A 26813-nucleotide genomic window follows, 5' to 3' on the forward strand; every position below is an offset into this window, starting at 1 on the left:
TTATAATAATCATTTTGACAATTAAAAATAATATAGGTCCAGAGAAAAATCTAATTCAAAAAGATACATGCACTCCAATGTTCACTGCACCACTATTCACAATGGCCAAGACACGGGAGCAGCATGTCACGTGAATGGATAAAGAAGACACGGTAAAAGAATGAAATAATGTCATCCAGCAACCTGGACAGACTTAGAGATTGTCACACTAAGTCAGAAGAGAAAGACAAACACCGTATACTATCACTTATATGTGGACTCTTTAAAAATGATATAAATGAACTTATTTACAAAACAGAAATAGACTCATAGACATAGAAAACAAACTTATGGCTACCAAAGGGGAAAGGAGGAGAAGGATAATTAGTCTGGGATTAACACATACACACTACTATTAATGAAATAGATAATCAACAAGGACCTACTGTATAGTACAGGGAACTATATTCAATATCTTATAATAGTCTATAGTAGAAAAGACTCTGAAAGAGAAAATTAAATCTATACATATAAATACATATCTGAATCACTTTACTGTACACCTGAAATTAACACAACATTGTAAGTTAACTATAATATAATTTAAAGATGGTTAAAAAAGAATAATATAGGTAAACCACCAACCACATCCTATCACATTCAATGAGTATTTTGAAACTAAATGAACAAATCTATAAATCAATGTATTTGTAACACACTGATTTTTTCTTCACTCCAAGTTTAAAGCCATTAGATCTGGTTTGTAATTAGAACTGTTTGCAATTATATCCGATCAATGTTAGCATAGGCCTCCAGGGCTGCAATGTCCAATAAGGTAGACACTAGTCAAAGAGAAGCAGGGCTCTTCTGAATTGAGCTGTGCTGTGAGTGTAAAAGCCACACCAGATTTCAAAACCAAGTACAAAAAAGAAGAATGTATCATGAATATTTGTATATTAATTATATGTTAAAATGAACCTGATTTGAGTTTCTTGGATTAAATAACCTATCTCACTAAAATTCATTTATTTTGTTTGTTTTTGTTTTTAGCATGGCTACTGCTGCTGCTTAATTATTTTGTTGGAATATATCTGATTTACAATGTTCTGTTAGTTGCAGGTGTACAGCAAAGTGATTCAGTTATACACATACATGTATCAGTTCTTTTTCAGATTCTTCTCTCATATAAGTTATTATAGAGCACTGAGCAGAGTTCTCTCTGCTGCAGAGGAGGAAATTTTAAATTCTGCACGTGGCACACACTTGTGGCTCACACTGTATTTCTCATGGGCAACACTGCTGCAGAGTTGACAAAGTACATTCTCCATCATTGTTCACAACTACCATTGAGAAGGAATGACCTTGCCCATCTTGCAGAATCGGATGCTGAGCATCCAAGAAGGTAAGTATTCTATCTGAGGAGGCCTTCCTCATAATTGTTGGTGCCTGGACTCCCACTTGTGACCTTTCCACCACACAGCCAAGCCTCTCTTGGTCATTTAGGTCAGCACTTCGTAGGACTTTCTGGCAGCATCTCTTCATATCCACATAAGGGAGGGACAAGGGCTTTCGTATCAGGGAATATTTCAGGAATACAAGAGATGTCACTGTCTTAGAGTCAACATCCATGTTGCCACCACCCTGTTTGAGAGAAACACTTCCCAGATCCCACTACCCTCCTTCCCTCAAGGCAAATACTGTCATAAACTTGCATTCATCACCACAACTTGTGTTTATCACTCCTAGATTTTTTTATACAAATATATGTATGCTTATAAATTTATATTTATATAAATATGCATATGCATACATATACATATGTGAATATAAATACATGCATATAAGCACACAGATACACACACATATGACACGTAAGGACAGGGAAGCCTGGCGTGCTGCAGTCCACAGGGTTGTAAAGAGTCAGACATGACTGAGCGACTGAACAACAACACATGATATAAAATGTATGCATATGTTTTTAATATATATACACACACAAGCCAGAGTATTGCTTTGCATGTTTTTCAAATTGCTACAGGGTCATATCATAAGTTTTCTACAACTTACTTTATTTGCTGTTTGTTTGAATTTTGAGAGGAATTTGTCCATTTTGATGCATAAGCTTTACTTTATTTTAACTCACATACATTGCATGACTGTATGCATAAGTCGCAAGGTTTGTATCTAATTCTTTCCTGGGTGGAAGTTTAGAGGGTTTCTAATATTTCTCTAGGGCTTCCCAGGTGGCTCAGAAGTAAAGAATCCACCTGCCAATGCAGGAGATGCAGGAGACACAGATCCCTGGATTGGGAAGATCCCTTGGAGGAAACAGCAACCCACTGCAGCATACTTGCAGGGAAAATCCCATGGACAAAGGAGCCTGGCAGGCTACAATCCATGGGGTCACAAGGAATCAGACATGACTGAGCATGCACACATACAACCTTTATTGCAGTAAGTGGACATCTTTGTAGCTGCCTCTGGATCCAGATGCCAAGAATATCACAAGTGTCTGTCTAGCAGAACTGCTGGTCACAGAGGAAGACCCTCTGCTTGGCTTTATTGCCAAATTGCTCCCTTGAGGAGACACACCAATTTACACACCCGTCCTCAGTGAACCCCAGTGAACCAGCATGCCCATTATTCCACTTCTTGTCAGAATTCTCTTTCCACCAATATGATAAATGTGAAATGACATTGTGTATTTTGTGTTTCCCTGATTCCTGGAGACAGAGAGCATCTTGTGGGCTGGTAACATTTTTTCCTCTAAGAATTGCTTACTCAAGCCGTTTGCTAGATTTTCTATCGTGTTGTTTAGTTTTTCCTTGATGATTTGCGTAAGATCTTTAACTATTTGAATCTTTAGTTATTTTTACTGTTTCAGACTGAGTCTGCTTTATGATTCTCTCATCATATACTTTGTGCATAGTGTACCAAGCACATGGCCTATGCTTTTAAAAATGAGAATTAACGATGAATTGGTTTCTCCCTTAAGGATGCATCTATTTATGTTCAATTGTGATACAAGTCAATTTTATTTGCAACAAATCCTCAATGCCCTGTCTAAGCAACTGCATTTTATTAACAGATAATTTGATTTCAATGAATAATGCATCACATAAATGGGAAATTCCATTCTAAAATTTTCATACGATACACATTTTCACTCCAACAAGATATATTAGAATAGGGTTTTACCTTTATAAATTCATATGTATAATTGGCAAATGAAAACCTCAGGATGAATGAACAACAGAATGCAAAGCAAAATGGACAAGTCTCCCAAATCGAATGGGAAACACATTTCATACAGACTCACTGAGGATGACAGGAAGGAATATATAAACACCTACTGCAACACACAGTAACTCTGTGTGTCTCTTAAATGAAATGAAAATGAGTCCATCTTTCATTTAATCCCCACAAGAATTCCGGAAGGTAGTGTGGGGTAATTTGGGGTAGGCTGCCCCCAAATGAGCCTCAATGGCACATTACTTTGAATTAAAATTACTTAAGAAATGGCCAAGGCAAGAGAGACACTCTAACCCTCCACTGTCATCTCCCTGAAGCAGAAGTAAATCTCCCCAAATGAGACTGAGATTTGTGTCTGTATGTAGAAAGACACCTTATCACCAGAGATGGAGAATTCAAGTCAAGAAGCCTACATAAAGAAACCTTGTTCCTGCTTTAATTGACAACTCCAGCACCAACTCTGTTTGGATTCTTCATTAATTGAGCACCAAAACCTAAGTTTCTCTGTCCTGTCAACTCTTTACCAACTAATGGTTTCTTTGCCTAAAACATATGAAAGCTGCCTGCTTTGGCCAGTTTTAAAGTCCCATCTCTATAAGACTGGAACCGAGCAGGCTCCTGGGCACAAAAGACTTTCCGTGTTCCCCATTTCTTGATTACAAGAAATAGGCTTCATTTAGCCTCCATAACCTTCTCTGAGTTCCAAAGGACTGGCTCAAACAGATGCTAATCAGGGGAGGGAGGTGATGCAGAGACAAGGGAGGAGAACTCAAGAAACAATAGTGCAGTCTCAGGGCCGAGTCCTGGTCCCCCTCAAAGGATGCACTTAACATCTTTGAGCTATTTTTCAGATACTGAAACCCTCACCAGGTGGGAGACGTTAACTGTCTGCTGCCCACAAGCATGTAGACCTCAGACCATTATGGACCAGGAGGTTGATGATGCTGACTCCCACTTAGCTTATCAACAACCAAACAGAAGAATGTCCATGAGTTGAACACACCCTCTTTGAACCATGATGATTAAACTCCTCACTACCCTCTTCTGGTGGGGACACACAGTTTTGAGGGCATTAGCTCTCTATGACCCCCTTTGCCTGACAAAGCAATAAAGCTGTTCTTTTCTACTTCACCCAAAACTCTGTCTCCGAGGTTTAATTTGGTGTCGGGGTACAGAGACCAGATTTGGCTTCAAGACCTCCATGTGCATGATTCAAATGTGTTTATTTTTCTCGCATTCCTCTGTCTTGCATCAGTTTTATTATTAGTCCAACCACAAGCAACTCAAGAGGAATAGAGGTGGAAACTTCCCCCTCCCTCACAATAGGTATTATTTTCCTGTGTTTTTAAATGAAACTAAATACTCAGATAGGAGAAGAAACTTTCCTAAAATCACACCCTGAGTGATAGAGTTAGGACCCATAGCTTTTATTTCTTATTCAACAAGATCTTTCTTCCAGAAACTGAGTTCTGACAAGTCAGATAAATGAGGAATCATCGCTAACCTGGCTTCCAAATGCTTTCTCTTGTGATCCATCCCCAGATGTTGAGGGTGGTAGTGGGTAAGCTTGCAGTTGCATTGTCAGCTATTTAAGCTATGAAATACCCTATGTCCCTTCCCTGCAAAGTCATCAATTAGCTAAACACAACTTAGGCATAAAAAAGCACTTCAAATAAGACAGGGCATAGGATGAGACACAAACCTTTTTTATCATTTCATAGTGAACTTGTTATCACCCATCACTCTACAGTCTTTGCCAAAGAATTATAATGAATAGAACTCTTTTTCTCTAATCTCCAGAGAAAGCTTAACTCTAGAAAATGCGGTTTCGGTTACATTCTTTATTAAATTTGCAAACCGTTTCAGATATACAGTAAGACATAGGTACCTAGCACTCAGCTAAAGAAATAAAATGTTACAAATGCAACTGAAGTCCCTAGGGAGCTCCTCCTCCTACTGTTCTACTGTCTGTTTTACCTCGTGCATCCTCTCACTTCCCCTCTCCCACAGCCAGGTACCATCTCTTACCCTGTACTTGGGGCTGCCATTCATATATATATAATTATGCTTTCAATACACATGTTAATCTTCACATATGTTTATATATAACTATTTTACAAGTTAGTAGAAAGTACATCATATTGTCCACGCCTACCTAGAATTTTACCTTTTTCCCTCACTATCATGTGTGATATTACATTAATAACAGGGAAGGACAAAATCTGACTCTATGTTGGATCTGTTTCTTTTATTTTAACCTTTACTTCTCACTGCTTTTGTTACTATGATCACTAAAAGGATGCTGTCTATAGCCATAAGCATACATAATGGCCTGTCTCCTGGCACACTGCCCTCTGCCTGAATGTTAAAAGTGCCTTTTTTCAGCTCACAGGGAGACATTGAGACCATGTCCTCCTGTAAATGGCTGCAGAAAAAAAAGAAATTAACAAATCCCCTCCCCGATGTTGGCCAAACTAGGAGATATTTTACAATACTTATGGCCCTTTTACTTTACTTCTTCACCTCTTCCCCCATCTGTTTAATAAAAGAAACTAGCATCCAGACCCCCATAAGATGGTACTCTAGGCCTCTAGTCCACCATCTTCTCAGATGCCCAGCTTTCTGAAATAAGTCACTGTTCCTTGCCTCAACACCTCATCTCCAGATTATTGGTCTGTTGTGTGGTGAGCAGCCCAAGCTTGGACTCAGTAACAATGCTGACTCCACTGTAGTGCATTTATTTTCTCTGCTGTGGAATACACGTTAAATAAGCATTTCCAATTTAAGTATGCATTACTTTTTTATGCATTACTTTTTGACAAACGTACGTTTGTTTCTCGTGTTTTTCTATTAAAAGTGATGCTGTTTCAAACAGTCTTGTATTTATCCTAGTTTAGATGACCAAGAGCTTACTCTGGGTCAGGTCATTAAAAAAAAAAAGAACTACTGGGTCATTTAGATCGCGCAACTTCAAATTAACTCTATGTGGGCAAATCACTTTTCAAAATAGTTGTAACATTTGACCCTTTCACTGGCAGAATCTTGGAATTCTCATTGTTTCATTTTATTTCCAACAGTTGGTCTTGTCACATTTTTTCATTTTGTCAATCTGACGGGTGTGAAATTGTACCTTGATGTGGTTTTAACTTTCCATTTCCATGACTTTATTTCACTTTATTTCTTTGTGAAATTGAGCATCTTTTCTATGGCCATTGACGGGACGATGAAGGTTTCCTCTCTTACGAATCACATGTTCACATGTTGTGGTTTAGTTGCTAAGTCGTGTCCAACTCTTTGCGACCCCATGGAATATAGCCCGCCAGGCTCCTCTGTCCATGGAATTCTCCAGGCAGGAATACTCGAGTGGGTTGCCATTTCTTCTCCAGGGGATCTTCTTGACCCAGGGATTGAACCCAGGTCTCCTGCATTGCAGGCAGATTCTTTACCAACTGAGCTACGAGGGAAGTCCCTCCTGTTCACATACATTTTCCATTTTATCTTGAGTATTCTTTATAATAGAGCAGCTGCTAATGACTTTTACACCTTGAACACTTAATAAGTTACTACTATGTTTGAGTTTGAATATTGGCTGACTCATAGGTAAACAGGGGAATCAGAAGTAAGTATATATAAAGCCCCAGGGCACCGCAAAATCACTTTGCTTTCTTCACTATCTTCAACCCAGCATCCTTACATACGTATCAGCCTCTGCTCATGGAGTTCCTTATCTATTCTATAACCCCAGGCAATGAAAGAGTTTTTGCCTGGTCACACTATTCCTTTCTAGATATGCTGGTATACTTCTGATCATTTTGGGTTTTGTGGGGGTTTTAAGATTTTTTTTAAAGGAAGCTTTACACTGCTAAAGATAACAGAAAACCAGTATCAGTGAACGCCAACAGAAGGTGTCTTCAGAAATAAACACGATGGAAAGAAAAAGCTGTTATGAGAAACCAGCCTTGATGGCATTCCTTGGCTGTTCTTATGTTCGTTTTGCTTTTTGTCTTTTAATTTTTCTTTTATACTGGACTATAGCTGATTGACAATGTTGTGTTAGTTTCAGGTGTACAGCAAATGATTCAGTTACACACGTGTCTACCCGCCTTCTTGCCTGGAGAATCCCATGGACAGAGGAGCTGCCGGGCTATAGTCCACTGGGTCACACAGAGTTGGACATGACTGAAGTGACTTAGCACATCCTTTTACAAATTTCTTTCCCATTTGGGTTATTACATACAGACTATTGAGCAAAGTTCTCTGTGCTATACAGTAGGTTCTCCCTCATTATCTATTTTAAATATAGTAGTGTGGACATGTCAATTCCAATCTCCCATTCTATCCCTCCCCCACCCTCAACCCTGTAACCATAAATTCATTCTCTAAGTTTGTGGGTCTGGCCTTGCTCTACAAACAAGTTCATCTGTATTTTTTTTTTTTCCAGATTCCACATATAAAGAACATCATAGGATATTTGTCTCTCTCTGTCCAACCCACCCCATCCAGCATGGCAATCTCCAGTCACTGTATTTCTTTCTGGGTGTTATGCTGATGGCTGATATGCCTGTGGTCATTTTGAATACTTAACTCTCTCTCCCAGATAGGAAAGTCACTGTGATGCCAAGCAAGGACTTAATCACTTTGATTCAAAGATAATTCCCTGAGTTATCTGAATTTATTCTTTTCCTTCATGACTAAGCCTCATTAATGCTTTATGGGAGGAGGACAGTGCATACCCTTGATTCCCAATTTATTTTCAATCTTGGTTCATTTAGACAAAACAATAGATCCATTTCTTAGGCTGTTTCCCCACCATTTTCTATTCCCCAATGGGGGAAGGAGGTGGATTTAACCAGTACAAATAACCACAGTTTTTGGAAACACACATACTTTGTGTATTTAATGTAATAATATTACCTATATAACATATAAACATATTTAATATAAGATATACTATGTACTTAAGATAACATAATATAAATTTCCCAAAATTGGACTTCCTTTATTTATATATATTGCACTTAAATTTATATACATACTTTAAGCAAACAGTTATATTTAAACCACAGAATGTCTTCAAGGGCAGCTAATGGAAAGTTCCAAGTTGTTAAAGAAATAGTTTCTCCAGTATCACAATGACTCTGAAGCTAAACAAACAACCCCTAACAAACTGAGTGGATAACACTGAGCATAAACTGAACAATCATTCATAATTGAGAAGCAAGAGCAGCAATGACTGAGGACTTCAAACAAGCCAGGACATCCTCTCCCAGCTCTCCCCTGGCCACTCATGCCCACAGTGGGGACTCTGCAATATTACAGAGGTTATGGGGCTGCAGCCTTCATAGGAGAATGACAAGGTCTTCAGCAAACTGTAGTAGAATATTGATTTTAGTCTTTGAATTCCAACCTTCTGTAACTTTGATAACTCACTTAGTAGATTCCTTGGAGTAAGCTTTAGTCACATGTAAAAGTGGAATCTATGGCCTCACAAATCATTTAAAGAATCAAAGCAAGGATATGTACCTTTAGATCAGTCAGCCTGTAAGGGGGCTCTGATAATCTCTACCAAGTGCTTTGAAACCCAGTTTAGAAATCACCAGGGTAACACATTCTTTGAACCAAGGTAGCTCATGGGAATCCTTTCTTGGTTCTCTCAATGGAGAAGAGGATCATTTATTTTCTAATAAAGTTCAGCAGGAGATTATGAGGCCACCTTTACTTAAGAACTTTGGTTGTAGAACACTCATTCATTCATTCATTCACTTATTGATTCACTCAACAATAGATTGAGCATTGCTGGTAAGCAGAAAAATAGCCCCCAAAGATATTCATGTCCTGTTCCTAGGATTCTGAGACAATGTTATACTACTAGGCAAGAGGGATTAAGGTTGGACTTCTCTGGTGGTCCAGTGGTTAAGAATACGCCTGCCAATGTGGGAGACATGGATTTGATCCCTGGTCCAGGGAGATTCTACATGCTTTGGGGCAACTAAGCCCACGTACCATAACTACCAAAGGCTGTGTGCTCAAGGGCCTATGGTCCACAACAAGAGAAGTCACCACAATGAGAAGCTACACCCTGCAACTAGTGAGTAGCCCCCACTCCCAACTAGAGAAACCCCATGCACAGTAAAGGAGATTGGCACAGCCAATATATAAATAAAGAGGGATTAAAGTTGCAAATGAAATTAGTTGTCAACAAGTTGATTTCATCTTGAGATGACCCTGGATTATCTGGGCAGCCTGATATAATCATCCAGTTCAATTCAGTCACTCAGTCATGTCCGACTCTTTGCGACCCCATGAACCGCAGCACGCCAGGCCTCCCTGTCCATCACCAACTCCCTGAGTCCAACCAAACTCATGTCCATTGAGTCGGTGATGCCATCCAGCCATCTCACTCTCGGTCATCCCCTTCTTCTCTTGCACTCAATCTTTCCCAGCATCAGGGTCTTTTCAAATGAGTCAGCTCTTCACATCAGGTGGCCAAAGTATTGGAGTTTCAGCTTCAACATGAGGCCTTCCAATGAACACCCAGGACTGATCTCCTTTAGGATGGACTGGTTGGATCTCCTTGCAGTCCAAGGGACTCTCAAGAGTCTTCTCCAATACCACAGTTCAAAAGCATCAATTCTTCTGCACTCAGCTTTCTTTATAGTCCAACTCTCACATCCATACATGACTACTGGAAAAACCATAGCTTTGACTAGATGGACCTTTGTTGGCAAAGTAATGTCTCTGCTTTTTAATATGCTGTCTAGGTTGGTCATAACTTTCCTTCCAAGGAGTAAGCGTCTTTTAGTTTCATGGCTGCAATCACTATCTGCAGTGATTTTGGAGCCCAGAAAAATAAAGTCAGCCACTGTTTCCACTGTTTCCCCATCTATTTGCCATGAAGTGATGGGACCAGATGCCATGATCTTAGTTTTCTGAATGTTGAGCTTTAAGCCAACTTTTTCACTCTCCTCTTTCACTTTCATCAAGACGCTGTTTAGTTCTTCTTCAATTTCTGCCATAAGGATGGTGTCATTTGCATATCTGAGGTTAATCATAAGGGCCCTTTTTATGTAGAAGAGGGAGGCAGAAGGTCAGAGTCAGATAGAGATTTAAAAATGCTACGATGCTGGGTTTCAAGATGAAAAAAGAGGTTACAAGTCAAGGAGCACTGACGGCCTTTTAGAAGCAAAAAACAAATTCTTCCCTAAAACTTCTCAAAGAAACACAATACATCCCTGCCCACACCCTGAAGTTAGGCCAATGAGATCCATCCATTTCTGACATACAGAACTTAAAATATTATATTATTTGTTTCAAGCCATCACGTTTGTGGTCATTTGTTACAGCAGCTACATGAAACTAATACAAGCATCACTGTTTGCCAGGCATGAACTAGGAGCTGGGTGCAGAGTGATGAGCCCAATGGGTCTGTTCACCTGTCTCTGTCCACCATCCCACTATCAGTCAACAGTCCAAGGCAGTCATTAAGAAAATAAATCATAATATATATTTTAAATTGTCTTCAGTCTTTGAAAGAAGTCAACCTGATTGTTAAGGAATAAAGTAAGTTGACACGTTATAAGTCAGAAGGTCAAGGAAGCTCCCCTGGACAAGGTGAAGGCAACCAGGTGAAGCTTGGAGGTCATGATGGTTGGGGACACAAAAGGAGAAATCGCCAAAATGGAGTTGGAGAGGAGGCAGGGCCCAGAACATGCCAGGCCTGCTTGGTCTGGTTTCAGTCTAAATGCAGTGAAGCCACTGGAAAACTTAGCCTGATCGCCAGCTTGCAACTGAAAGTGGGATCCAGCTGCTTACCACTCAAAAGCCATGAAAGAGTCAGGTTGGTGGAAAGGAAAGTTTGCTTTATTTTGGAGGCTGGTGATGGCGGTGGGGTGGGACTCCTGTCCAAAGGCCAACTCCCTACCTCCACCCCCACCGGACAATCAGGGGCAAGAGCTTTTATAGATGAAGGGAGGGGGCTCCATGCAGAAACGGCAGTAACTCTGACAGTCATCTTGAAATTGGTCATGCAGTGGGCTGACCAGCATCTTGATTGTTTTTAGGTACAATTAACCTTCACTTTCAGGGTCGGTTTGTTTCCATTTCTTGAGACCAATTCTTAGATTTGTGGCAGCTTACGTCATGGCTACAGTCTGGTCATCATGGAGTTAACTTCTCTCACCTGGTGGGACTTGCAGTATCTACAAGACAGTTCCCAGGATATCGCTCAGAATATTATCTATTGCCCTTGAGAAGAAACTAAAGGTCCTTGACTTTGCTTACTGGCTAAATTACTATTATTTAGTCTTACTGGGCTATTTCCCTTTGTTTCTGCATTTTCTCACTTTTCTGGTTAAACTTATTCTTTGGTTAAAGTTTTCCCACAGACGAAAGGCAGGTGGGAGACATGGATTGGGGGCAGGGGAGAAAGAATAGAGGGTCTGGCTCCGTTTCAAGCTTCTGGTGCAAAACAGGCAAACAAGTGCATTGTGAAAGATAGTTCTCCTTGGAAGAAGCCTCAAGTTATCTTGCAGTTTGTTCTGTTTTGCTACTTATACTTTGAAACTAACTGATCAAGGGAGAAAACTGAGAGTAGGTAATCTTGGATAAGACTAATCCACATCAGAAAAAGCCAGCAGTCACTTCGGGACTGGAACTGAGCCACCCACCAGGATAAACGGTGCCTCCAACTGCAACCAGCTGAGTTTCTCCATATTTGTCTCTGGATCAGGGTTTCTCAGCTCTTATTTTTTCATTATTGCTCCCTAGGGAGACCTTTTCAAAATAAGCTTTGCAAAATTTTAGAACCGTTTTAGAAAAATGGCTAAGAAAGTACAGAATGTTCTCATCTACCCCAAATCCAGTTTCTCCTATTTTATAGCATCTTCTATTCCTACAGTACATGTGTTACAAATAATGAACCAATATTGCTACATGAGTAACTAAATTCAAAAAGGTATTCAATTTTGCATAGTTTTTAAACTAATGTTTTTTCCCCTCATTCCAGGATTCCATCTTGGGTTATCACATGACATTTACTCATCAAATCTCCTTGGGCTTTTCATGGCTGTGACTGGTATTCAGATTTTCCCTCTTTCTGATGACCTTGACAGTTTTCAGAAGTACTCACCAAGTATTTTGTAGAACATTTCTTAAATGAAACTTAATGTTTTTTCCTCCTGATTAGACTGGGGTGAAGTATCTTTCGAGAAAGGCCATACATGTAAACCGGCATTTCTCTTATATCACATCAAAGGTACATGCCCAGCTGTGGCCTTTGGGACCTTTTCCCAGGGGGCTCCTGTGTCTCTGACATGTTCCCATCTGGGTGTGGATCTGTCAGCGCTTCTTTTCTTTCTGCCACTACAAGGTGCTCCAGGTCTGATGCTATGTATAAAATAAAGAACTAATGAGAATATACTGTACAGCACAGGAAGCTCTACTCAGTGCTCTGTGGTGACCTGACTAGGAAGCAAGAACAAAAGGGAGGGGATATAACAATATGCATATATATAGCTGACTCATTTTGCTGTGTAAAAACTAACCCAACAAGGTAAAGCAACTATACTCCAATAAAAATTATTTTCAAAAATTAAAAAAAAAAAAAAGCAAGATGCTCCAGGTCTAAGAAGCTTTGTCACACTTATATTTCCTAATCACTTTTTCCTATAAAATTTTAAGCCCACAGATGTCCTGTACATCTGGTAAGTACTATGAATATATCTGTATTTTCTACATAATAAGGGTAAGATTCTTTTTGTCCCCACCCCGCCACCCCCCCACCCCCGCCGACTGAAGTTACAATTATATGTATGCCCTTCTAGTTCAATCCTTGGAGAAGGCAATGGCACCCCACTCCAGTACTCTTGCCTGGAAAATCCCATGGACAGAGGAGCCTGGTAGGCTATAATCCATGAGGTCGCTAAGAGTCGGACACGACTGAGAGACTTCACTTTCGCTTTTCACTTTCATGCATTGGAGAAGGAAATGGCAACCCACTCCAGTGTTCCTGCCTGGAGAATCCCAGGGATGGAGGAGCCTGGTGGGCTGCCGTCTATGGGGTCGCACAGAGTCGAACACGACTGAAGCGACTTAGCAGCAGCAGTAGTTCAATCCAACTGCACTGAAAATGCATGATCTATACCTATATTTACACTTTTTAAAAAGCTATCACAATAGTGGCGCTGGGTCACCATATACAGTTTCCAGCCTGCTCCTTGCAGAGGAGACAATTGGATAAACCCTGGACTCTTATCTAATTTAGAATGACTCCTATTTTTTTAAGGGCTGCTCTAAGACTCAGGGTATTTGACATTTGACAGAGAGGGAAATGTATGTATTTTCGAGAAATAAAAAGGGTACCACTGAAATGGAAGGAGAGACTCTAAAAACCAAAGAAACGAACAAACCAAAGCCCCTCTGACCTCAAACACTTTTCTTTCATTTCTGTCTCCTCTAATTTCCTGTATTCCTCTCCTACTCTTCCTTCAGTGTTAGATGACTCTGAGTTTTCAAACTTCACATAAGGACACCGGGAGCTGACTTCACAAACCGTGAGAGCGTCATTCATCACCCCAGCGTGGTCACAAAGCCCTTCATTTGTTCTGTAATCTGGCTAGAGTGGCAAATGAGCTGCTGACAGCTGAACCGGAAAACAGCATCATCTTAAAACAGCCATTTCTGGGATGGGGCTGCATTTTGTCTCTCTTTGGATAATGCAATATTATGAGAAGAATGCAAACACATAGAAGCAAGTGTGATGACTTTCTGTGTGCTGAACCATCTGGATACAGGTGAAAAAGTAGCCACGGAGATACAATTTTAAGTCAACAAACTTCTCATTCGATTTCTCTAGCCTTCAGATAGGCTCCCATGAACCCAGGCTGTTCCAATGCCAAGAAAGACCAGCTCCCCCTCCCCCAAGAGCTGTCTCTGATTGCTTAGGTAACAACAGGACAGAGCTGACCCCACATTCCCATCATCAGTAGGGAAGTAAAGTCTCTAAGCAGCCCTTTAACCATCCCTCAAATATATTTTTGCAATTAAAATAAATTCTGAAGGTCATCATTTCAGAAGGCAGCCTCCCCTTTGAAAGAGCAAGGCCTTGAATTCTATAAAACTGCATGGGTAAGTTAATGGCAATGAGTGCAATGGGCCATTTGCCTTTCTCTCATTTTCAAAGCACTTGGCATCTGGTCATGGGTGGTGGGGGTCTGCAGGAAAACAGCTGTGGTTAAAGGAAGGAAAACCTGAAACTGAGACACTGAGGGGTGAACATGAGTCAGTGCTAAGAGACAATTTCCTGAGCTTGCAGACAAATCATATGGGCTGCTGAAAATGAGGCTTGGTACCTGGCATTTTCCTTTGCGTGTTCAACTATTTATTTATTTATTTTTGGTTGCGCTGTGGGATTCTCTGACCAGCGTTTGAATCCATGCCCCCTATACTGGAAGTGCAGTACCCTAACTATTGGACCACCTGGGAAGTTCCCTGTGTTTGACTATTAATTCCAAACATCAAGAGAGCATCACCAGCTGGACTGGGTCCAGAGCTGGGTTGTAGGTGTGAACCAACCAATCAATTCAACCTGTCTTTCAGCAACTTGGGACAAAGGACTAACAAACTCAAGTGATACACATAAATAATACAATTTCAGATAATGATACATGCTCGAGAGAACTGCCATGGAAAGCATATTTCAGGAAGTGATATTTGGAATGAGACTTGTTCCTGGAAAAAGCACAAACTATGCAAAGATGATAGGGAAGGAACAAGCTTTCTAGGCAAAGGAACCCACCAGAACCCAATAATGCCTGGTGAGGACAGTAACCACTAGTCTGAGCAATTTAGATAAACAGTTGCAAATAACTTAGATATTAACTCAGAAGGGTCTTAGAAGGTCTTCTTTCATCTCTCCCACAAACCTTCAACAAACCTCCTTCATCTAATGGGGGAATTTAATCTTTGTCTTTACTCAACTATTCATGGTTTTCTCTCTTCCCTTAAATTCATTCTATGGTTTCAAGGTTCTCATCCTAGAAATGTCAGCTCCAAAAATCAGCATTTCAGACTATCAGGGAAAATAGTAGCAAACATCACATGGTTGAACTAAAAATGGCTCCAAAATTCTTTGCTACACCTTCCATTGGAAGGTGATGTCTGATTCCCTTGACCTGAAACCTGGACTGGCTTCTGTGAATTGCTTGATGGACAGGATGGCTTCTGAAGCTAGGTCCTAAAAAAGACTGAGGGACCTCCCCAGTAATCCATGACTAAGACTCTGAGTTCCCAAGGCAGGGGGCCTGGATATGATCCCTGGTTAGGGAACTAGATCCCACATCATGCAACCAAGGGTTCAAATGCCACAACTAAAGATCCCACATGCTGCAACAGTGATCGAAGACCCTGTGTGCCACAATGAAGACCTCATGGCTCAGATGGTAAAGAATCTGCCTGCAATGCAGGAGACATGGGTTCGATCCTTGGGTCGGGAAGATCCCCTGGAGAATGGAATGACTATCCACTCCAGCATTCTTGCCTGGGAAATCCCATGGACAGAGGAGCCTGGCGAGCTATAGTCCATGGGGTCAAAAAGAGTCGGACATGACAGAGAGACTAACACAAGACCCAGGTGTAGCCAAATTAATTAATTAATGTTTTTTTAAAGACTGAAACTTTACCTTAGCTCCTTGAAACACAAAACTTTGAAAGGCAGCCTCTAGGTAAGTTGTGTGACTGTTCTAAGCCCACCAAGCTGTGTGAAGATTGGAGATGGAGAATGCAAGTTCATAGGTAAAGAGGTCAAAGGCACCACGGTTCAGGTATATGGGTTTAGAAGCCACCTTGGCAGTGGGTGCCCCCCACCAGCTGTCCCACTGATGCCATATGGAGCTGAGCTGAGCCCTTCCTGAGCTTTTGACACAAAGACTGTCAACAAATGCCAACAAATTTAGTGCTGGTTTAAGTCACTAAGTCGGGGGTGGTTCCTTACACAGTAATAGAGATTCAGAATACGTGTGGTTTTTTGGGGTTTTTTTTTTTTGGTCAAGAATCCAAACATTATCAGATTGATTGCTATACTGGGAAAGTGTTAGTCACTCAGTTGTGTCCAACTCCTTGCAACCCCATGGACTGTAGCCCACCAGGCTCCTCTGTCCATGGGATTTCCCAGGCAAGAATACTGGAACGGGTTGCCATTCCCTTCTCCAGGGGATCTTCCCAACCCAGGGATCGAATCTGGGTCTCCTGCATTGCAGGTAGATTCTTTACCATCTGAGCCACCAGGGAAGATCCCTCACAAAAGGAAACTTCCTAAAATGTTTGCCATGGGGGCGGAAGAAAGATCATTTTCTTATAGTCCAGCTACTTAGAAATTTCCAAAAACTAATGTGTTTACTCATGTCCCTTGCTCTAATAAACTATAAAGGCAGTCAGTTTGAAAAGTTATTTTGTGAAGTGAGAACAACTTGATTTTCTCCTAATAATGGGTAAAATAACAGGTGAGCAAAAACAAAAACAAAAGCAAAAACCCTGTTGTTCTTCTCTGTTTTGTGCAATTAACCTTAAAAACAGAGAATACCTTTTTTGCAGATTATTATAAATAGCTTTAGCAATATTATAATATACGACAGGGTGGAGTAGATTTTAATTATGACTATTTTCTTATGAAATGCAGTAGAGCTCTTTAAAAACTAATAGCTATTTCAGAGAATGGTTCAGTTGGATGTATTGAATGGTATTCTCTAAATCTTCAAAGGAGGTCTAATTTCCAGCTAATCAACAAAAAGATTCCTGTTCTTTTAAGTGAAGACCAAGGAATTTTATTTGGAAATGCCTGTGAATTAAGAACAAAGTGGATGGGATTACCAGGAGCATTAAGCAGATGACCCAGAAAGAATGTTATCTGAGTTGTCAGGGGAATTATCACTGGGACATGATTCAGAGTCGCCATCTCCATTCCCAGAAAAAGAGGAGTTATGCTTTACAGGAAGGGTGAGAGTAATGGGTCGTGGAGGTGGATGGAAGCTAGTGGATGGGATAAAATACATACCGTAAAAAAAGAGATATGCCCCAATTCCTGGATGTGATATAGTAACATTATATGGATAGATGAAGAAGCAACAAATGGATGAGAAAGGCGATTCATTCTGTCCCCAAGTGCCCTGAGACCTCCAGGAGGTCTTGTGTCTAAGTTGTAAATACAGCTCCAAGGAAAGTTATATTCACGTAGCTTTCTTCTCACCTCTGAACAGGCCTCTCCTGCTTCTTTTGCTTGCATCTCCCATTCATAATAATCCAGAGGGTGGTCTGGTTGAATTGGCTTGTGGCCATCCAATATGGAGAACCACGTTGGGTGGAAGGTTATGACCAGTGCTGTACTGAATACAATTTTGACATGACCTTGCTTAATGTTGAATTCTGTGTTGATCCCAGACTTTGATCTGATCAAGGGGGTAAGAATGAAAGACTCATGATAAAGTTCAGCCTGGTGCTTTTATTAAAAAGAGAGCTGTCCACAACTTCCCTGGTGGCATAGTGGATAAGAATCCACCTGCCAATGCAAGGGACATGGGTGTGATCCTTGGTCCGGGAAGATCCCACATGCCATGGAGCAACTAAGCCCATGTGCCGCAACTACGGAAGCCCACGTGCTCCAGAGCCTGTGCTCTGCAACAAGAGAAGCCACCGCAATGAGAAGCCTGAGCACCTCAAGGAAGGGCCGCCCCTACTCTTCGCAACTAGAGAAAGCACGCATGAAGTAACGAATAGTCAGTACAGCCAAAAAATATATACATATAGATTAAATTCATTTTAAAAAATAAAAGGAGAGAAATCATAGAAAATATGCTTTAAAAAAGAGGGCTGTCCAGTACAGAACAAGGAGCAGCTCAAGCCTGGGGTGGGGGGTACAGACATACTTACGCACTTTGTACCAAAATGTAGCACCTTGATACCCCTTGCATGTGGTGCTGAGGAGGCACCATGTACTGGCAGGAGATACACCAATGGATTTGTCAAGTGAATCTCCAAAACAGATAGTTTCTAGCTTAATTTCTCAAGTCGACATCCTCTTGACACAATTTGGCTAAAACATCACTATCGCCACCATTGTGACTGAGGGAGGAGGGGCCTGGGGGACCAGAACCCACTATCACCAACATCTCTCTCTAGACTAAGACTGACACCTGCCCCATCAGTAAACAAGCCGCCAGCCACTGAAGCTGCCCTGCACTCAACTGCACACCCTGTGTGGATTCAGGATGGAGAAAAACAGGATTTCGGCCCTAGATTTTTCTGGTGCATAATGAAATAGAAGAAATGAATTCAATGAGCCCTGACTCTTGCATCTTCCCATCCATAGAAAAGTGCTCAGTTCTTTAACTCACATTGTCCAGTTTTCTTTAATTAACAGTACTCGCTTGATATTCTGACTACCTGGATTTTGTTGCAAAAACCCTTATATATCCTGGCTCCTCCGTTATCACTTTGGAACAACCCCTCATAGCTCTCTGAGAGGCTGTCTCCTGGGAATGAATCCTGAGAAAGTCCACCTAATTTAATTCTAAACTTTTAGGCTGTGCTTTTCTTTTTACAGTTGACATCCCCTTCAATGTTGATATTTTCCACAGCTCTATTTATTTCCCGAACCTTACTGGACCATCCAAACACCACTGCTAAAATACAAGCCATAGTGTAGCAAGTTGAGAAAACAGTACCTAAAAAAGAAAAGAAGGGGCTTCCCTGGCAGTCTAGTAGTTAAGAATACTCCTTCCAATGTAGGGGGTGTGGGTCCAATCCCTGGTTAGGGAGCTAAGATCTCATATATGCCTTAGAGCCAAAAAACCAAAACATAAAACAGAAGCAATGCTGTGACAAATTCAAGAAAGACTTTTAAAAATGGCTCACATCAAAAAATCTTGAAAGAAAGACAGAAAAGGTTATAGGAGAAGCGGTTTGCATGTCTGGATTAAAGAAAATCTCCCACCAAGTGTATACAATGGCCAAGTGTATACAATGTCTCTTAACTTGCAGCTGATGTTTGAAAGCCAGAGATACGTGTACAACTGAGTGGCTATCCCAAGGCCACTTACATTTTCAAGGAAATGAAGCTTTACTTCTGCTCTTCAGGGGCTTCTGGAGTTGACAAATAAAAACAATTGCACTGAAAAGCTAACTTTCACAGACTGAAAAACATTTCAAAAACGGAAGAGAAGGTGGAAAGGTTATTCGGTGCTCTGGAAATACAGTGTTCTGATGATGAGCTGAGCAACTAGTCCCTGCAGCCCCATTAGCCAGGAAAGTGGTTCTCAAGTCTGCACCTCCATAAAGGCCAAACTGTAGTCCACCAACATCCCCATGACTGAAGGGTGATTCGATGAATCTGATAATTCATCTCAGATTGTAGGTGACAGCAGGGTTGCATTTGCCTTTAAAACATTCTCTCCAGCTGGGTCTTTCTGTTCTCACCTGTTTTACCTCTGAACACTGCAGTACTGCTAAATGAGCAAAGAATGAAGGCACATGATTACTTGCATATCTATGGGTATACACACATGTGGTTAGTTGACAAGTGAACAAAACACGTCACTACGCTTTGGCCAAAATATACGCTCCCCTATGAATCACACCCTTCTTGTCATCCAGGTTAAGGAGAAAGAAATACAACAGCCATGCAGCCAAGATAGAGCCAGCGTTGTCTTCTCTGCTTCAGGAGTATGTCCCCACTGGACTGCTCAGATAACACATTTAATTATTGAATTTATTTATTTATTTTATTTTTGGCTGCACTGGGTCTTCCTTGCTGCGCACGGAGCTTCTCAAGTGGGGGCTACTCTCTAGTTGTGGTGCACAGTCTTTTCAGTCCGGTGGCTTCTCTTGTTGCGGACCACAGGCTCTAGAGCGCAGGCTCAGCAGTTGTGGCACATGGGTTTACTTGCCTGATGGTATGTGGAACCTTCCTGGACTAGGGATCAAATCCGTGTCCCCTTCATTGGCAGGAAGATTGTTAACCACTGGAACACCTGGGAAGTCCCAGATAACACAGTCTGACTGAGTCCACAAATCAGTAGCAGGCTAGGTATGTCCTGTGGAATATTCAAGTTATATAAAAAGTCTATGATATCTTCATAGACAATAAACTGGAAAAATAAATACAAATAATATTTGAGCAACAGAAAGAAACAAGTTCTAGCATGTGATGCACATCAGAAATGTAATGAAAGTGCAGATGAGGGAATATTCTCAGGTGAGAGTCAGTGGATTATCTATTCTGATAGAACACAGGCTAAGAGCCTTGAGATCAAACACCATCCATGAGCTGGATGTAAGTTGGAGCTTTCTCTTTGTGCTACCCGGGCCATACATCTCACAAAGAAGATAAGGATAGGTCTAAATTTTGCCTTAAGCTCAGAGGTCTCTTTAGAGTGAACCCAGTACCAAGGCATCTTGAACTTGTATGTGAGCTGTTTCCACTCTGTGGAACTGGCTGGTCTTACCTGGTCTGTCTCTGCTCCCTGAGTTACTCACAAGGAGTAGCCACGTTCAAGCATATCTGTCTTGTGATCCAGTAAAGGTAATAATTTATGGGAATAGAACACATTATCTTGGCTCTTTCTGCCCAAGACTCAAATCAACTGACCTTGTAAGACAGGTAAAAATACGAGTCATTAGGGACTTCCTTGGTGATCCAGTGATTAAGAATATGCCTGTCAATGCAGGGGACATGGGTTCCACCCATCCCTGATCTGGGAACTAAGATCCCACATGTCACTGGGCAACTAAGCCCATGCGCCACAACAACTGAGCCCATGCGCGGTAACGAAGACCTAGCACAGCCAAAAATAAATAAATAAAATGACTAAAAAATATGAATCATGAACAGTTAGGGCTGCGCTGGGCTACAAACAGGTCATAGATTTAATCACAGCAGTTCAAAAAAAAAAAAAGAGGGGGGAGATCATTTTCCCATGTAAAAGAAATGCAGATGAGAGGCAAGGCTCAAGCTGTGAACTGAAGTGGTTATCAAGGCCCCAGGCTCCTTCTAGCTTTCTGCTACATGTCTAGGTCATGACACTCAGTCTTGTGGTCTCAAGTTTTATTCTCTACACCCACCCTTATGACGCTGTGCCAGGAAGGAAGAAGGGTGAAAGGCAGACGGTGTGTCCTCCACCATCTTGGACTAACCAGGAAGTAAAGACTTGAGCAGGACACTCTGCTCCCCTGAATTAAATCAGAATTTTATTAGCAAGGAATAGGGGGTAAATGAATGTTGGCTAGGCAACTAGCAGCTTGGCATGGCAGACTGACCATGAATTAATTCTAAGTAATTGATAGCAAATCAACATACAGTCCATCTGTGACTATCCAAGTAAAGGAATAAAATCTCTGGCAATGGATATAGTCCCCTCCCCCAAATATTTATATTTGGATTACGAGATTCTCTTGGGGGAAACTCTCCTCCACGTGATTATGTACTGCCCTTTACTTTCTGTTCTCATAGGCACAGATCATACAGAACTTTTGACAATGATTCTCAAATGAGAGAAAATCACTCTTGGGGGGCCTTTTTCAAAAGTTAGCCTATAGTATTTGTCTTTCTCTGTCTGACTTTTTTCACCCAGCATAATGCCCTCCAAGTCCATCCATGTTGCTGCAAATGGCAAAATTTCATTCTTTTTTTTATGGCTGAGTAGTAGCCATAAAAAGACAAATACTCTATGATATCACTTCTACATGGAATCTGAAAAAATACAACAAACCAGTGAATATAACAAAAGAGAAACAGACTCAATGGACATAGAGAACAAACTAGTAGTTCCCAGTGGGGAGAGGGCAGCAGGGAGGGGCAAGACAGAGGTAAGGCATTAACAGGTACAAACTACTAGGTAAAAAATAGATAAGCTACAAGCATACATTGTACAGCACATAGAACAGGGCCAAATTTTTTTTTAAATTAGTCTATATATTCAAGATGAAGGATGACAAATGTAATGTTTACACATCTCCTTCATGGAGACTTTTGTGATTGGAAATTAACTACTACTTGCTTTTTTAAATTTCTATTAATGAAAAAAAGAATAATAGTGAAAAATTTGCCCTGAGACTTTAAACGGAGGTAAGAAAACTGGGATTAGATGCCATTGAGGACTCACTAGAGAAATCTTGAGAAAATCAATACAAGATCTGGGACCACAGCCCTCCTGGAAGGGTGATGGACCTCTCTCCACATCCATGGCTCAGGCCAACAGTCTGGGGACCTTAGGACAATGAAAGGATTCCACCTCTAAGAGCTGTGGGACTAGCAACTAGCTCCAGCTCGGAGCCAGATTTGTGAGGCAATAAGAGAATGTCTGTATGCAGGTCACGAAGCAACAGTTAGAACTGGACATGGAACAACAGATTGGTTCCAAATAGGAAAAGGAGTACGTCAAGGCTGTATATTGTCACCCTGCTTATTTAATTTATATGCAGAGTACATCATGAGAAATGCTGGGCTAGATGAAGCACAAGCTGGAATGAAGATTGCCGGGAGAAATATCAATAACCTCAAATATGCGAATAACACCATCCTTATGGCAGAAAGTGAAGAACTAAAGAGCCTCTTGATGAAAGTGAAAAAGGAGAGTGAAAAAGCTGGCTTAAAATTCACCATTTAGAAAACTAAGATCATGGCATCCAGTCCCATCACTTCATGGCAAATAGATGGGGAAACAGTGGAAACAGTGGCTGACTTTATTTTCTTGGGCTCCAAAATCACTGCAGATGGTGACTGCAGCCTTGAAATTACAAGACGCTTACTCCTTGGAAGGAAAGTTATGACCAACCTAGACAGCATATTAAAAAGCAGAGACATTACTTGCTGACAAAGGTCCATCTAGTCAAGGCTCTGGTTTTTCCAGTAGTCATGTATGGATGTGAGAGTTGGATTATAAAGAAAGCTGAGCGCCAAAGAATTGATGCTTTTGAACTGTGGTGTTGGAGAAGACTCTTGAGAGTCCCTTGGACTGCAAGGAGATCCAACCAGTTCATCCTAAAGGAAATCAGTCCTGAATATTCATTGGAAGGACTGATGTTGAAGCTGAAACTCCAATACTTTGGCCACCTGATTCGAAGAAATGACTCATTTGAAAAAAACGCCAATGCTGGGAAGATTGAAGGCAGGAGGAGAAGGGGACAACAGAGGATGAGATGGTTGGATGGCATTTCCGACTCAATGGACATGAGTTTGAGTAAGCTCTGGGAGTTGGTGATGGACACGGAGGCCTGGTGTGCTGCAGTCCATGGGATCACAGAGTCGGACACAACTGAGCGACTAAACTGAACTGAAGATAATATCCTAATCAAACAACTAAGGGACTTCCCTGGTGGAATGCAGGGGAAGTGAGTTCGATCCCTGGTCGGGGAACTAAGATCTCACATGCCATGCAGGGCAACAAAGTCTGCACACGGCAACTGCTGAGCCGACATGCCTCAACTACAGAGAAGCCTGTGCCACAACTATAGAAATCCATGTGCTGCAACAAGATCCTGCATCCACAACGAAGATCTGACACAGCCAAATTAGTTCATTTTAAAAGGCATACCTTAATGGTTGGATTAAAAAAAAAATAAAAAGGAACTAAAACTCTGTGAACTGCTTTCTGTCTCTTGGTGTTACACAATTTAAAAAATAAAATAAAATCTCAAAAAATGAGGCTTGTACAGAGAAGATGGGAATCCTCAATTTTGGTCAGTCCTGAAACACTCTGGCATAAAACTAGGGACATAAAATCATTCAGCCAACGAACATGACAAAAACAATGTCAATAGCATTAACAAGAACAACTAATATGTATGGAGTACTTACTATGTACATGGCACCATTCTAAGTGATTTGGATGCATTCATCAGTATGAGGGGCGGATGCTGCAACTACCCCTATTTTGTGGTTGAGGAACCACACATTGAGAGGACCCAGGCAGCCTGGACTCCTAACTATAGCACCACAGTTGCTTCTTTACACATAGAAGTGGTTACACGTGGTTAACACAGTTAGTTTTCTCTGGATATAGGTCCAGGAGTGGGATTGCTGGATCCTATGGCAGCTCTATGGAGTTGGATCCTATGAACCAAATATAATCCAGGTATAAAACTAAGAATCAGAGGGATGTTTAGATGTATCAGCTTGTGTCACCCATGGAAGATGCAGCCCTGAGAGTGATGCAGGACTCAGTTTCGACCTGATCAATACAAGAGAAAGTCAGGAAACCAGGGCACATGCAAATTCAAATAGGACAGAAGGCAGCAAAACACAGTACTCATAGAAAATTAGAAGCAGAAAGCAGAGGAACTCAGAAGGGGACTTGTGTTATGTTCCTTTGTTTGCTTTGTTTTGATTTTTATTTTATATTGGAGTAGAGTTGATTAACAACATTGTGTTAATTTCAGGTATACAGCAAAGTGATTCAGTTATACATATACATGTATCTGTTCTTTTTCAAGTTCTTTTCCCATTTAGGTTATTACAGAATATTGAGCAGAGTTTCTTGTGCTATGCAATAGGTCCTTGATGGTTGTCTATTTTAAATGTAGCAGTATGTGTACATAAATTCCAAACTCTCTTTTAATATGCTCTCAATTAAAATATTGAGAGTATTAATATTGAGTATTAATCTCAATTTAATACTCTCTCAATTTAAAATATTGACCCCTTTCAGACACAGAATAATTGAACACTTCATCATTTCTGAGGCATTTACAAATAGTTTCATAAGGGTTTTTAGATTTTCTAACTAAGATGTGGAGCTTCCCTGGTGGCTCAGACAGTAAAGCGTCTGCCTGCAATGCAGGAGACCTGGGTTTGATCCCTGGGTTGGGAAGATCCCCTGGAGAAGGAAATGGCAACTCACTCTTACTAGAGTAAATTTTCCTTGCCTGGAAAATTTCATGGACTGACGAGCTTGGTGGGATATAGTCCATGGGGTCTCAAAGAATCGGACACGACTGAGCGACTTTACTTTCTTTCTTTCTTTCAACTAAGATGTGAGCTCTCTATGGGTAGAGATATTTATATTACCATTTTTCTACAAGTCATATATGTAGGACCACATATGGGACCAACATTTCTGTACATATATCTATAACATAAGTATTTTTTTACACAGAGATAGGTGGACAGTAGATAGTCAAACACATTTTGATTTATTACCTAATAGTTCAGAACCTCAAGGCATTAATCTATTTTAGCACGTTTTGAAAAAAATCTGCAAAATTCATGTTCGAAGCCTTTCTTCTGCATTTGATAACTACCCCGGTTGAACCTGGGAAGTCTTGAGGAACCTTCAATCACTCTCTCTTCTAATATGAAGTGCATTCTATTTTAATTCTCTTGAATCAACTGTACAAAGAAACAGAACTCATTTCTCTCTTAAGCACACTATTGAAACCATGGCTCAGAAGTCCTCCCCATCATGCCACCAAAAATCTGAACTAAGTTTGAGCCAGAGGGAGCCAAGAGCTGGGGGAATATTGGGAAGACACACATGTTTACATTTGGCAGGAATCTGTGCAATATTTCTTCCCCATTTGGCAAAGCAAAAGAAAAAAAGTGGAATTTGGAAGCTTTTGTTTTAAAATCTTGGAACTCTTTCTGATGTTTCCATCTCACTGGAGTGACGAGGTACTAAACATTTGTTTGGCAAAAGAGAGAGGAAGCAAAGACAAGGTAAACACTGAGATAATGCATAAAACTATTGTTTCAGAATACTAGCAAAGACAATAGAAGAGCAAACGTTGACAGCCAGAGGAAAGAAGCCACATGTGGAACACTTTCCGTATTCAGCAATTTGTATAACTTTGGAGGGAAGACAGAAACTTAAAAGATCACTGGTGGATCACATTTTGTGGACGAGAAGAGTTCCAGTCCCTGTCAAATAAAAAATGAGTTTCCACTATGTTCAATATCCTGCAATAAACCATAATGGAAAAGAATATACATATATATATAGATATATGTATATATATATGTAAGTGAATCACTTTGCTATGCATCAGAAACTAAAATAACATTGTAAGGCAATTATACTCCAATTAAAACATAAATACATTTTTTAAAAAATCACTGCTGGATATAGATTTGTGGAATAAATGTGCTCCAATCCCTGGTAAAGTGGTTGCTTCCAATTGGTTTCCAAAATAAAATAAAAAATGAGTTACTACCACATTCAATATACCATAATAAATCATAATGGAAAGCAATATTATATATACATATTAATATACTATGCATAATATATATGAAACTGAATCACCTTGCTGTCCACCAGAAACCAACACATTGTACATCAACTACACTTAAATTTTTTAAAAGTTTCCATAAAAAATGTACCCCAATAAATTAAGGTGAGTGCATTTTTAGATAAGAAGTAAATATGGCTGCTTTCAAATTGTGGTGCTAGAGAAGACTCTTGAGAGTCCCTTGGACTGCAAAGAGATCAAACCAGTCCATCCTAAAGGAAATCAACTCTGAATATTCATTGGATGGACTGTTGCTGAAGCTGAAGCTGCAATACTTTGGCTACCTGATGCGAAGAGTGGACTCATTGAAA

At 40.6% G+C, this 26813-nt stretch overlaps 1 protein-coding gene and 1 long non-coding RNA gene across 2 annotated transcripts in view; both read right to left on the reverse strand.

Annotated features, from left to right (window-relative positions):
• TMEM132D (transmembrane protein 132D) overlaps nucleotides 1–26813 on the reverse strand; it is an 819007-nt gene that overhangs the window by 541696 nt on the left and 250498 nt on the right. The gene's annotated exons all lie outside the window — the stretch shown is intronic.
• On the reverse strand, nucleotides 11070–13900 carry LOC145527175 (uncharacterized). The gene is made up of 3 exons (XR_014069552.1): nucleotides 13653–13900; nucleotides 12359–12615; nucleotides 11070–11429 (listed from the first exon to the last, which is right to left on the reverse strand). It is a non-coding gene; the product is annotated as an uncharacterized LOC145527175 (long non-coding RNA).

The sequence above is a fragment of the Giraffa tippelskirchi genome, chromosome 11 (assembly GCF_054371585.1).
Source record: "Giraffa tippelskirchi isolate mGirTip1 chromosome 11, T2T-mGirTip1v1.2.pri, whole genome shotgun sequence".
Lineage (NCBI taxonomy): Eukaryota > Metazoa > Chordata > Mammalia > Artiodactyla > Giraffidae > Giraffa > Giraffa tippelskirchi.